Source organism: Salvelinus namaycush, chromosome 16, assembly GCF_016432855.1.
Source record: "Salvelinus namaycush isolate Seneca chromosome 16, SaNama_1.0, whole genome shotgun sequence".
NCBI classification, from domain to species: domain Eukaryota; kingdom Metazoa; phylum Chordata; class Actinopteri; order Salmoniformes; family Salmonidae; genus Salvelinus; species Salvelinus namaycush.
The window spans coordinates 33843463-33858510 of record NC_052322.1 but is presented as its reverse complement, the minus strand read 5'-3'; the positions used below and the strand labels follow the sequence as shown (position 1 = coordinate 33858510).

At 41.4% G+C, this 15048-nt stretch overlaps 1 long non-coding RNA gene across 1 annotated transcript; it reads left to right on the top strand.

Annotated features, from left to right (window-relative positions):
* Nucleotides 1-1668: 1668 nt before the first annotated feature.
* LOC120061345 lies at nucleotides 1669-10387 on the top strand. The gene is made up of 4 exons (XR_005478320.1): nucleotides 1669-1753; nucleotides 5434-5553; nucleotides 8925-9122; nucleotides 9805-10387. It is a non-coding gene; the product is annotated as an uncharacterized LOC120061345 (long non-coding RNA).
* Nucleotides 10388-15048: the final 4661 nt, after the last annotated feature.

Here is a 15048-nt window from a genome sequence, read left to right as displayed (position 1 = left end):
CCATTAAACTGTTTAAAGTTCTGAAGAAGAGGTCTAGCAACTGAGTCACTGACTAAAATTAAAGGACAGACTTTGTTAATCACCAAAAAAATCACAAAAGCACCTTCAAGATTTTTCCATTTGACATACATTCATCTACAAAAGGTTTCAAGTACTTTTTGGGGTGTGGCTTTTGGGGCCCAAACCATGAGCGTGCTTTTTTTTTATGTGTATGGATTTCCGAAGCAGGGCGGGCGCCTGTCGAGGGGGTTATTTATGGGGTTTTGCATTAAATGGATGCAGATGATAGGCCTATACCTGAAAAAGTAGATTAAGTGATTGGTGCACGTTGACTGACCTGTATGGTGGATGGAGTAAGGAAACCCACTTCATCCAAATAAAAAAGTGTTTATGAGTCTCTCCCTTCTCATGTCAGCTAGGCTTTATGAGATACCCTGTAAGAGCGTTTGTGCACAAGCCCCATTGCCGCGGGAAGTAGGGGTGCTGGAGGTGCTGCAGCACCCCCTGGTTGTGAGATGAAGACTGCAAGAATGGGTGGTGTTGCAAAAAAAATGGTACAAAATAAATCCAGTTGCATTATTGATCTAAATGATAATGGAATTGGGGAAGGGGAGAGAAAATAACATGGAATATTTCTATATGGGCCTCATTCTGCATGGAGAGCTATCAGCTCTGCTTTGTAAGCGGTGTGCTGATGATGTGCTTTTATCTATTCAGTTGTGGGGGTTTGGAGTTAGACAGTACGATAGACAGTTTAGTTTGAGTTGAGTTGGGTCTCTCTCTGTCCCTCTCCCATAGGCGGCATGTGAGTTTCAAGTTTGGGGAAGCTAATTTTCACCATAAAAATGCAGCTTTATAATAAAGTATTCCATGAATCTATCATTGCATTTGCAGACTTGTGTAAGATGGTTTGCTATTCCTAAAGTGATGAGTAGATTGGATAGTCATAATTTAGGCTAATCATAATTTTTTTTTAACTGCAGTGTTCAGTGCATGGCTGAGCATGTAGTGGCGTAGAGTAGGCCTAGGCTATAGGAAATATCATATCTGTTTCTTCTCCTTTTGTGTTTATAAACACATTTCAAACAATTCCACCAGACTTTGTCTGGAGACATTAGCAGAATCCTATTTTTAATTTGACAAAAAATGCAGGGTAGTATAGGCCAACAGGCTACGGCTGATGCTGACAAACAGATAAATAAAAACGACCATGTCTGCAACCATCTAATCTAGGCCTATGAAAAGGGAAAACACAAATTGTGCAATTTGAAGTCCATCTAACCTGGAGGAGGAAATTATTGTCCAAAAACAAAGTTTCAGGTGGCACTGACCCAACAATAATAAATAGTGAATATGCTCATTGCGCTTCTTTTGAGCCTATGCGCCTTTTGGAGCGCATTCTTCTCTGTCTCGATTAGCGCAACAGTGAAATGACTGACAACACTGTCAGCCAATCCGATGTCTAGCTAGTCAATTCAATTCACGGGGTTTTATTGGCATGGGAAACATATGTTAACGTTGCCTCAGCTTGTCAAATTGTCTCAACTAGCGAAAAGTCACCAATGGGAATACGAGACAGTCGCAAATAATTGTATCCAACCACCATCTCCTGTTTGACATGTGGTCCAATCATATTTGTCCTTTGACTTTAGACCCTGCCCCAACCAGAATTTTCAAAAAACTAGCGGCGGGCATGACGCTTTCCCCTGATCGGATCATTGTTGTTTACATCACACGAAGAGAGAGTTACAGCGTAAGTATATTTTATAAGCTGCATGAAATCCATTGTAATGTTATTGCTACATCTGTGAAGTTGTAAGAATGTAAAATTGAATTGTGAACATTATTATACGGTGCGATCTCTGGTGTCATCTACCTATGATGTACGTAGCATTGGTTTTGTCATCGGTAACGTTACCTAACTAACGTTAGAATCAGCCACAACTTGGCTGCATTTTTAAATAATATTTTTACAATCGTAACTATTTTAATGCGTACTATCGCTTAAAATCGTGCTTTGTTGTATGGTATAAAACGTTTGGGCAGTTGTGATAACGTTTTGAAAGCATGTGCACGCGATGCAGGCTAAAGTACAGTACAGTAACGTTAGCGTACAGTAGTGTTAGCGTACAGTAGTTTATTTTCGGTTCCAGTATATGGCACAATTTTCCAGTATATGGTACAATAAATCTAGTATTAGCTAATACATGTATTATGTTAGCTAGTTTAACGGTGTGAAAACCGTGATATTTGCCTTGCATTTCAATCTAGACATAGATATGCTTCTGCAACGTGTTGTTGCAATGTTAGGTAGGCTATTCAATCCCCTTGACGTTCTGCATGCATGAATACTTTACAATAATGGAAGATATGCATTGTGTTAATCTTACTATTTGCCCATGTAGATATGACATGCATTGAATGCTACACAACTTTATATGCATGCTTTCCATAAATGCAGTGTGTACTTTTGCAAAGATGAAAACCCTTCCATGATGACACTCCCTTCCTGTATCTTGTCATATAGGCCTATGCATTCTTTGTCTTATAGCTACATAACTAAATCTAGTAGCTGTCACTTACCATTCATGCTGCGGCTTGGCTGTAGATTTGTTCTCATGGTGCTGGGAATGCTTAGTACTGTAGCTGTCACTTATGTATTCTCTGTATGTATTATGTATGAACCCTTGAACATACAGGTACCTCCAGCGCTCCCTCCTGCCTCACGTTCGGCCCCTGCCCCTGGTAATCTACCCCAGGCCCCCTTGTATCCATCCCAGGCTTCTGTCCTTCCGGAGGCAGGAAGGACATCACCTATTCTACTGGTCTTCATGCTTTTTAAAATAATAAATGAGAAGCTTAGAAAGGATAATTGAGTATTTGCTAATGTTGCTTCTATATTGTCTGTAGCCTAGACTAATGGCAGGAACTCTCATGACAAACAAGTCTGAGGTGAGACACCAGCCTGAGATCTGTCCTTTTTTCAATGTTGGCCTCTGCCACGCTGATCTTCAACACAGGGGCCCCTCAGGGGTGAGTGCTCAGTACCGGTTCACTCATGACTGCATGGCCAAGCACGACTCCAACACCATCATTAAGTTTGCCGACGATACAGCAGTGGTAGGCCTGATCACCGACAACGATGAGACAGCCTATAGGGAGGAGGTCAGAGACCTGGCAATGTGGTGCCAGGATAACAACCTCTCCCTCAACGTGATCAAGACAAAGGAGATGATTGTGGACTACAGGAAAAGGAAGACTGAGGACACCCCCATTCTCATCGAAGGGGCTGTAGTGGAGCAGGTTGAGAGCTTCAAGTTCCTTGATGTCCACTTCACCAACAAACTATCATGTTCCAAACACACCAAGACAGTCGTGAAGAGGGCACGACAATGCCTATTCCCTCTCAGGAGACTGAAAAGATTTGGCATGTGTCCTCAGATCCTCAAAAGGTTATACAGCTGCACCATCAAGAGCATCCTGACTGGTTGCATCACTGCCTGTTATGGCAACTGCTTGGCTGCTGACCGCAAGCCACTACAGATGGTAGTGCGTACGGCCCAGTACATCAATGGGGCCAAGCTTCCTGCCATCCAGGTCCTCTATACCAGGCGGTGTCAGAGGAAGGCCTTAAAAATTACCAAAGACTCCAGCCACCCTAGTCATAGACTGTTCTCTCTGCTACCGCACGGCAGCGGTACCCGAGCACCAAGTCTAGGTCCGAAAGGCTTCTTAACAGCTTCTACTCCCAAGCCATAAGACTCCTGAACAGTTCTCTGTTTATTATCTATGCATAGTCACTTTAACTCTTCCTACATGTACATATTACATCGACTAACCTGTGCCCCCGCACATTGACTCTGAACTGGTACCCCCTGTATATAGCCTTGCTACTGTTACTGCTACTGTTTACTGCTGCTCTTTAATTATAGATTTTTTAAAATTACATATGTATTTTTTTACTTAACACTTATTTTTTCTTAACTGCATTGTTGGTAAAGGGCTTGTAAGTAAGCATTTCACTGTAAGATCTACACCTGTTCGATTTGATTTGAATTGGCCCAGTGTCGTCCGGGTTAGGGGACGGTTTGGGCAGGGTAGGCCGTTATTCTAAATAAGAATTTGTTCTTAACTGACTTGCCTAGTTAAATAAAGGTATATAAAAAAATTAAAATGAAAGTGATGCTGCTATTTGCATCATGTTTTTTTATTTTATTTTATTTCACCTTTATTTAACCAGGTAGGCTAGCTGAGAACAGGTTCTCATTTACAACTGCGACCTGGCCAAGATAAAGCAAAGCAGTTCGACACATACAACAACACATAGTTACACATGGAATAAACAAACATACAGTCAATAATACAGTAGAAAAAGTCTATATACAGTGTGTGCAAATGAGGTAGGATAAGGGAGGTAAGGCAATAAATAGGCCATGGTGGCGAAGTAATTACAATATAGCAATTTAACACTGGAATGGTGGATGTGCAGAAGATGAGTGTGCAAAGTAGAAATACTGGGGTGCAAAGGAGCAAAATAAATAAATACAGTAGTGGAAGAGGTAGTTGTTGGGGCTATTTATAGATGGGCTATGTACAGGTGCAGTGATCTGTGAGCTGCTCTGACAGCTGGTGCTTAAAGCTAGTGCGGGAGATAAGTGTTTCCAGTTTCAGAGGTTTTTGTCGTTCGTTCCAGTCAATGGCAGCAGAGAACTGGAAGGAGAGGCGGCCAAAGGAGGAATTTGCTTTGGGGGTGACAAGTGAGATATACCTGCTGGAACGCGTGCTACGGGTGTGTTCTGCTATGGTGACCAGCGAGCAGAGATAAGGCGGGACTTTACCTAGCAGGGTCTTGTAGATGACCTGGAGCCAGTGGGTTTGGCGACGAGTATGAAGCGAGTGCCAGCCATCAAGAGCGTACAGGTTGCAGTGGTGGGTAGTATATGGGGCATTTTGTATATGTGACGCAAAATGTATCATACGGGGTTGATTTCTGTATTTTGAAAGTTACATATCTTGAAAATGTGATTGCTGACAACCAAAACATTTTTGGGACTATGACAACAGTGGACTAATGAAACAAATACCAACATTTTGTTTTTGGGTGTAAGTTTCCTTTAACGTCAGCTAGCTAGGAAGCTAACTAACTAATGTTAACCATGTGGTTTAACCAAAGCCAAGGTGGTTTAGTTTTCTATACCGTTCCTGGTTTAACTAAGAGCATTGTACCATTAATGTGGATGCTACCATGATTACGGATAGTCCTGAATGAATTGTGAATAATGAGTGAGAAAGTTAGATGCACAAATATCATAATCGTAGTAGTACAAAAAGTGTTGATATGGAGGAAAATACCCTCATATTAAAGCTGACAATCTGCACTTGAACCTCATAGTCATTGTATCAAATATCTTATTTTCCTTTCTCTCATTCCAGTTGTTCTCGGGAGACAGATCAGTGTGTGTAGAGAGAAAACATTTTACCAGGTGGAGTCAGGCTTCTTCTTTGTCTTTGGACCACTACACCAACAAGGCAGAAGACGCCAAGTTTGGATCAGTGAGTCACCAACTCATCTTATGCCTTACACAACTCAGCACATACTTTTGTATATATAGTGTATGTGGACACCCCTTCAAATTTGTGACTGGCTGTTTCAGCCACAGACGTTGCTGACAGGTGAATAAAATTGAGCACACAGCCATGAAATCTCCATAGACAAGAGAATGGTCTTACTGAAGATCTCAGTGACTTTCAACGTGGCACCGTCATAGGATGCCACCTTTCCAAGTCAGTTCGTCAAATTTCGTCCCTGCTAGAGCTGCCCCGGTCAACTGTAAGTGTTGTTATTGTGAAGTGCAAACGTCTTGTAGCGACAACGGCTCAGCAGCGAAGTGGTAGGCCACACAAGCGCTGAGTACTCTTAGCAAAAATTGTTATCTTTAATTTATAATCTGTTGGAACGATGAGAATAGAAAGGTTCAGAACATTTGTTAAACATCACAGCACAGGTGAAAAATATATGGCAAAACTGGATGGCATGCAGAGATGGATGGGAGGGGTTGAATGGAGCTGAAGGGTGGGACTAAAAATAATAAGATAACTATTGTAAAATATACTGTGTCCGTAAAATGTATATAGCATGTAGTAGGCGAAGTGTTGTTGTCCATTAGTTTCGTGCAATTAAGGGAGGGGTGGTAGGGTTACGGGAAAATAATAAAGGAAAATATATATAGTGCCTTCGGGAAAGTATTTAGACCCTTTGACTTTTTCCAGATTTTGTTACGTTACAGCCTTATACTAAAATGGATTACATAAAACAATTTCCTCAGCAATCTACACACAATACCCCATAATGACAAGGCAAAAACAGGTTTTTAGACATTTTTGCAAATGTATTAAAAATAACAAATAAAAATACCTTATTTACATAAGTATTCAGACCCTTTGCAACAGTATGAGAGTCAAAATTGAGCTCAGGTGCATGTTTCCATTGATCATCCTTGATATGTTTCTACAACTTCTACAACTTGATTGGAATCCACCTGTGGTAAATTCAATTGATTGGACATGATTTCGAAAGCCACACATCTGTCTATATAAGGTCCCACAGTTGACAGTGTATGTCAGAGCTAAAACCAAGCCATGAGGTCGAAGGAATTGTCTGTAGAGCTCTGAGACAGGATGCCAAGCATCATGTCTGGAGGAAACCTGCCAACATCCCTACGGTGAAGCATGGTGGTGGCAGCATCATGCTGTGGGGATGTTTTTTAGCGGCACGGACTGGGAGACTAGTCCGGATCGAGGGAAAGATGAACGGAGCAAAGTACAAAGATCCTTGATGAAAACCTGCTCCAGAACACTCAGGACCTCAGACTGGGGTGAAGGTTCACCTTCCAACAGAACAACGACCCTAAGTACTCAGCCAAGACAACGCATGGGTGGCTTCGGGACAAGTCTCTGAATGTCCTTGAGTGGCCCAGCCAGAGCCCGGACTTGAACCCGATCCAACATCTCTGCAGAGACCTGAAAATAGCTGTGCAGCAACGCTCCCTATCCAACCTGACAGAGCTTGAGAGTATCTGCAGAGAACAATGGGAGAAAATACTCAAATACAGGTGTGCCAAGCTTTTAGCGTCATACCCAAGAAGACGCGAGGCTGTAATCACTGCCAAAGGTGCTTCAACAAAGTACTGAGTAAAGGGTCTGAATACTTATTGAAATTATATTTCAGTTTTTTATTTTGAGTACATTTGCAAACATGTCTAAAGACCTGTTTTTGCTTTGTCATTATGGGATATTGTGTGTAGATTGATGAGAAAAACAACAGTTTAATACATTTTAGAATAAGGCTGTAACCTTACAAAATATGGAAAAAGTCAAGGGGTCTGAATACTTTCCGAAGACACTGTATATACATATTTACGAAATAAAATTTATGCGGGATTGGAAATAATCCAGACAATTACATTGATGGAAGCCACAATACATCTGCAATATTAAAGCTGATATACCCCTGCCCCCCAAAAAACTATGTCTCAGCTGCGAATTGGTAGGCCACACAAGCTTACAGAATGGGACCGCCGAGAGCTGAAGCGCGTAAAAATTCCTCGGTTGCAACACTCACTACTGAGTTCCAGACTGCCTCTGGAAGCAACGTCAGCACAAGTACTGTTCGTCGGGAGCTTCGTGAATTGGGTTTCCATGGCCAAGCAGCCGTACACAAGCCTAAGATCACCATGCACAATGCCAACCGTTGACTGGAGTGGTGTAAAGCTCGCCATCATTGGACTCTGGAGCAGTAGAAACACGTTCTCTGGAGTGATGAATCACACTTCACAATCTGGCAGTTCAACAGACGAATCTGGGTTTGGTGGATGCCAGGAGAATGCTACCTGCCCGAATGCATAGTGCCAACTGTAAAATATGGTGTAGGAGGAATAATGGTCTGGGGCTGTTTTCATGGTTCGCGCTAGGCCCCTTAGTTCCAGTGCGGTACCGGAGCGCCAAGTCTAGGTCCAAAAGGTTTCTTAACAGCTTCTACTGCTGAACAGTTAATAAAATTGCTCCCTGGACTATTTGCAATTACCTCGACTAACCTGTACCCCCGCACATTGACTCGGGGGTACTTTTATTTTATTTTGTTACTTTTTATTTCGTATTTATGAAAATATATATGTTTTCCTTTAGTTTATTTTGTAAATATTTTCTTAACTCCTTTTTTTTCTTAAACTTCGTTGTTGGTTAAGGACTTGTAAGTAAGCATTTCACGGTAAGGTCTACACCTGTTGTATTTGGTGCATGTGAGAAATACAATTTTATTTGATTTGAAGGGAAATCTTAAAGCTATAGCATACAATGACATTCTATACGATTCTGTGCTTCCAACTTTGTGGCAACAGTTTGGGGAAGGCCCTTTACTGTTTCAACATGACAATACCCCAGTGCACAAAGCGAGGTCCATACATTAATGGTTTGAGATTAGTGTGGAAGAACTTGACTTGACACAGAGTCCTGACCTCAACCACATTGAACACCTTTGGGATGAATTGGAATGCTGACTGCAAGCCAGGCCTAATCGCCCAAAATTAGTGCCTGACCTCACTAATGCTCTTGTGGCTGAATGGAAGCAAGTCCCCGCAGCAATGTTAGTGGAAAGCCTTCCCAGAAGATGTTAGCTGTTATAGCAGCAAAGGGGGGCCTGACTCCATATTAATGCCCATGAGTTTGGAATGAGATGTTAGACAAGTAGGTGTCCACACCTTTTTGGTCATGTAGTGTATGTATCGCTCTACCTTGCTCAAACTCCAGTGCCCTACTTTTGTTTACCTTTTTACCTATGTCTATCCTTGTACAAGGATTTTAAGTTGGGACTTCGACTCCATACTAAATCTAATTCCATATCCTGTATTGTTCTGCACTCTCGATAGATTATGCTGATGCCCCACTAAGAACCTGGAGATCTTCACTGTTTCTGGGGGAGGTGACGTGGCCACAAACAATGCGTGGGACACCTTCCAACGCTACCTCTGTCTGCCAGAGGGTGATCAAGACATCTTCAACCCCATTGGAGGAGACGACCCAAGGTTCCTCGCCTCAGACTTCCTCCAATGGGTTTTGAGAAGGATGTGAGTAGTGAGGAGTTGAGCAGAGATTCATTGGGACAGAGCTCATGTCATTGTTTTAGGTGGAAATGTATTCTGTTTGCAGCACAGGAGGTTGGTGGTGCTGTACCTTAATTGAGGATAACGTGCTGGTGGTAATGACGAGCGGAATGAGTGGAGTAGTATCAAATACATCAAACACATGGTTTCCAGGTGTTTGATGCCAATCCATTTGCTCCGTTCCAGCCATTATTTTGAGCTGTTCTCCCCTCGGCAGCCTTCTGTGGTCACACTTACATATTTTGTTCTACTTGTGCTCTTTCCACAGATTGAAGGTTATTTATTTATTTATTTAATTGAACCTTTATTTAACCAGGCAAGTCAGTTAAGAACAAATTCTTATTTACAATGACGGCCTACACTGGCCAAACCCGGACGACGCTGGGCCAATTGTGTGCCGCCCTATGGGACTCCCAATCACGGCCGGTTGTGATACAGCCTGGATTCGAACCAGGGTGTCTGTAGTGGCTCTGGCTTGCTGATATCATCTGATCTGATGAGACTCCCTGCGATTTGACTCCTGTATTACTGACAGTTTTAAATAAAACTTCCTAAGATAAATTGAAATAATTTGAGATTCTGTAATTGAAAGACAATTGTAGTTCCCAATCAGACAATTACTATAAAACAAATCTGTTTTCCTCAGTGCAGTTGTAAACAACCATCAACGAGTCCATCCTCAGCTCCTCCATCACTGCAACGGATTGTCCGGTCTGCTGAGAGGGTCATTGGCTGCCACCTGCCCTCCTTCGAGGTCCTGCACGACTCCAGGGCAAGGAAGCGTGCAGGAAAGATCATTGCCAACCCCTTCCGTCCCCTCTGGCAAACGGTTCAGGTCAATCACGACCAAAACCTCACACCACCTGAACAGTTTCTTCCCCTTGTGCCATGGCCCTCATCCAGCCGGCAACCTGGTCTACGATGATCCTGTCATCCATGGACTTTGTACTCTGCGCTATTCATCCACAGACTATTCACTGCACTATCATCCCAGAACTGCACATGGCTCTTTGCACTGTCTGCACATCTCTTACATGCATCATTTATAATGTAGCTTATAGCGCTCACAGTGTACATACTGTATGTGAATCTGTGGAGATTCTGCATCTATATATTTTTTGGTCTGTAAATGTTGTTTATCGTCTGTCTGTATATTGTTTATTGTGGCAGCACCATTTCAGTCATTCCTGTACATGCAAATGTATTTGGCGAATAAAGCTGATATGTTAACCTGAGTTTATCATAGGTCAGTTAATATTCTATTATTTGAGACTGGTTATGTACTGAATGAACTGTAGCAGATTCTTCCCTTTGTGTCTTCATGTAATTCAACATTCCCCATGTGCTGTGTGTGTCCTTGGGCTTAACCTAAGCATTGGCTCCTGCCTGTAATTAGTGGACTTGTTTTATGGTGTTTGCTAGAGCTGACTGTCTGCTTTTACAGACACACATTTCTGGCTAACAAGTAATAAGCTATAACTGACTTTAGCAAGTAGATTCCACTGAACTCAACGTATAGTATACCTATTAGAATTTATTTGGTTATCAAGCTGCTGGGTTTCCCAAGTTGTTTGGCGCTTACTGCTCAAACCTACTAGCTAGCTAAAAAGACAGCTCTTCTATGGTATATTGGCGATTGCCCAATTGAATGTGCATCCCGCCACCTACTGTGTGGGATGGAAACAGCATCCCCCCTCAAAAAAACTGAAACAAACTACCAAAAAAACGACCATATCTGATCCCTACACATGCTCAAGGGGAGCCTGGGAGGGTGGGCCGTCTTCCGGCGCCAGTACCCCTTGCAAGTCTTCAGATGTAAAATCCTTAAGTCCCAAAAACTTCTCTGCCGCAGCCACAATAATGTCCAGTTTCTTAGATTTATTTTAGACTTATAGTTTATAACTGTGGCAATGAATGCCACAAAATCCACCTTAACACACAGGGTATCTTTTGACTGGCAGGGAACATTTACTACACGCTGTGGTGCATCCACTACCATATTGTCACTAGCATCACTTGTTTTCTCAATTATTTTAATTCCCTTTCTATAGGAGATTCGAATGGTTGCTCTAACTTTTGCCACCCCAATCTCCTTCACCTTTACAGGGAACTCCAGGAACTCGGGATCATGATCCCCACCACCACCATCTGACATAACCAAGCTTCTCATGCGTAGGTAGATGCTCTATATCAGGGGTGTCAAACTCATTCCACGGAGGGCCTAGTGTCTGCAGGTTTTTGGTTTTTCCTTTCAATAAAGCCCTAGACAACCAGGTGTGGGGAGTTCCTAACTAATTAGTGATGTTAATTCATCAATCAAGTACAAGGGAGGAGCGAAAACCCGCAGACACTTGGCCCCCCGTGGAATGAGTTTGACACCTGTGCTCTATATCAAAAAACAACAGGATGGACAGACTTTCTTATTTTTCTCCATTCACCCGGTGGGTCAGATGCCGGGCAGCAACCACACCAGGAATTATCTTCAGGTATTCAAATTGAACCCCTGCGATGACTCCTTTGACAGGTGCTCTACTCCGAAGTTCAAAGGACGAAACTTCTGCTGTCTGGATTCTTTTGAGGTCCACTGCAATCTTCCTCTGTTCTTCAGAAATACAATGAGTTGAAAATAAGACCACTCCTGGTCACTTTGACAGACTTTTTTGTTACAGTTTTCGACACTACTGTTGTCCATGGGGCGACGCACAATTGGCATAGCGTCGTCCGGGTTAGGGAGGGTTTGGCCGGTAGGGATATCTTTGTCTCAGTATGTAAAAATGTAATGAAATGTAAAAATGTAATAAAATGTATGCACTCTACTGTAAGTCGCTCTGGATAAGAGCGTCTGCTAAATGACTAAAATGTAAATGTAAATGTCCATTCAGGACATCCATTTTCACCAACTGCTAGACACACTGCTTGATTCAAACTCAGCATCCACTTCCCCACACATGTCTGTCTGAAGCATCATTATACACAAGACCTGCACCCAGGCCTCTACTGTGTTCTTTGTTTTTTTCTCTCACTCTTGTGTTCTGCCCGCTTTTTGCAACGCACCAATCAACTCAATCAAATCGCTCTGCAGTGCATCACAAACAGAAGGCTCATAATAGCCAATCACATCACAGGACTTGCCAATGATAGGAACTTGTTAGTTCGTCCTACACTCCAGTGAAAGTGACCAATCGAAGATTTCTAGACACGCACCCGCCTTTAAGCCCGCCCCCATCAGCCGAGGTCCAACCCCAAAACTGCCAAGACTTGAGAGAACAATTTGAGAAATTGAGAGAGAAAACTTTACAATGATAAGTTACTATTGCTGGTAGACAATTTTATGCTTTCATATAAAGTTTTAGACGTTTGAATCACGTTTCTTTGCTTACAGTTCTATATGTACTGTTTAAGAAATGTCTATTTTTGAGCTGTGGCAATGATGTTCTGCTCGCTCAATGTCACACTTGCAAACTCTCAAATTTAATCTGCGCTCTCGGCGGGCATGTATACTTCTGGGACCTGTCCTGACCTCTGCTTTGTCGACCAACTTTCTTCTCTCGACTGTTTGCTTGCGCAATGATGTTTAATTTTACTCGCGTGCGCCATCTAGTGCTCGTTTAATTTTTGCATTGGATTTGACACCATACCCCGTAGCCGACGATGCTGTAGAAATGATGATGAGCAAGTTACGCACCCTGAGGACATTGCAACATTCTATTTGTGCTGTTGCACGCGATGTAATATTAGTCATAATGTGAACTGTACCGTGCGCTTACGGTTGTTAGTTAGTATTGTTTTTGTCTCTGGCGGTTAAAATCGTTACATTGGATCTTTCTGACAGTTGAGGAGTACTGCACCCGGCCTCTAGGTTGTGTTATTGATGTACGTTTAGGTTCTTTGCTGCACACTGCTACACGGATTCCAAAGATTTGTATAACTAACCCAATATAGACCACAGCCTGTCGTTTCCAATGAGAACATATTAATCATAGTGGGTAAAAAAAAAAAAAGCTAGTTATAATTGTAATGGCTTAGCAGATAATAAGAAAAGAAGAACAATATTTACCTGGCTCAAAGAGAAGAAATATAATATATGTTGTTTACAGGAAACTCATTCTACAATTTTAGATGAAGGTGAGTGGAAAATGGACTGGGGGGGGGGGGGGGGGGGGGGGTGAAATGTACTTCTCCCATGGGTAAAGAAACTCAAAAGGGGTGATGATATTAATTAACAGTCATTTTGATCTGAATGTGCAAATTGTCCAAACAGATCTGCAAGGTAGATGATTTTAAATATGTTATTGGACCATAAACAGATATGGCTCATTAACCTTTACGGACCAAATAATGATGATCATCGCTTATTTGAAAATATATATAATACATAATCAATCCTGCAAGCAATACAATACTCTATTATTATGGTGGGAGATTATAATACTGTTTTAAATACCTTAATGGACTGTAAAGGAAATCACACTACAAACTATCACCCTCATGCTCTTAAGAAAATCATGAATGTTATGGATATATTGGAACTAGTAGATATATGGAGGCTTAAATAACCTGACCTACTGAGATATACATAGCGGACGATCAATCAATCTCTTAGTCTTGACTTCTTTCTTATATCATTCTTGTTGGCACCAAAAGTGAAAAAAGTGTTGATAGGGGATAGAATGCGGTCGGACCATCAGATAATTGGCATATACATTACTCTTGCTGAATTTCCACGTGGGCGAGGATATTGGAAATGTAATCAAAGTCTATTGGATGATAACTTGTTTTTTAACTAGGACAGAGGAATTTATAACAGATTTTTTCCGACATAACATATGTACAGCAAATCCGCTTATTGTATGGGACACTTTTAAATGTGCCACTTTTAAATGTGCCTTTAGAGGCCATGCAATTGAGTAGGCTACTCATCTCTAAAACAAAAGCAATTTAGGTCAAAGGAGTCAGTACTAACAAAGGAAATAGAAGGTCTAGGGGGCGACTCTAACAGAACAGATAGACAGCAATAAAAACTGTACCATAGAGGCTCAAAATAAGTTGGAGGGAAAACAAAAAGAAATGGGGGAACTTATTCAACAAAGATCAAGTGTAATATATTAGAATAAAGCAAACTGGATGGAATATGGGGGAAAATGCAGTAAATTATGTTTTAATATTCAACATAGAAATACTTCTAAAAATAATTTACTGAAACTTGTTACAAATTACTGAGTAACCTATGATTCGCCAAATTATATTTTTAAAGAGGAAGCAAAGTACTTTAAGCATATGTTTTCGTTTCAGTCTCCTTCATCTCCTCTAACCAAAGCTAATTGTACGGATTTGTTTTCTATTAATAATGTAAAATTAACAGCCATACAGAATGACTCATGCGAAGGTGAAATTACAGAGGAATTAAAGCCTTTAAGTCCGGGAAAACTCCAGGGCTGGATGGTATACCAGTTGAGGTATACCAAACCTTTTTTGATATACTCAGAGGACGTTATTAGCATGTTTTAATCACTCATATGCAAATGGTAGATTATCAGACACTAAACAAGGTCTGATTTCATTATTACTGAAACAGGATACAAGTGGGAAATATAAAGATCCAGTCCATTAAAAAAATTGGAGCCTCCTTACAGTTGTGTTGTGATGCAAAAATGCTTGTAAAATGTATAGCGTATAGAATTAAAAAGGTATTGTCGAACATTATTCATTCTAATCAGACAGGTTTTTTACAGGGATGATACATTGGAGATAAGACTTTGAAAAGCCTTTTGATAAAGTACGACTGGAGTTTATATATAAATGCCTGGAACATTTCAATTTTGGAGAATCACTTATAAAATGGGTTAAAATTATGTATAGTAACCCTATAGTAACCCTAGGTAAATAATGG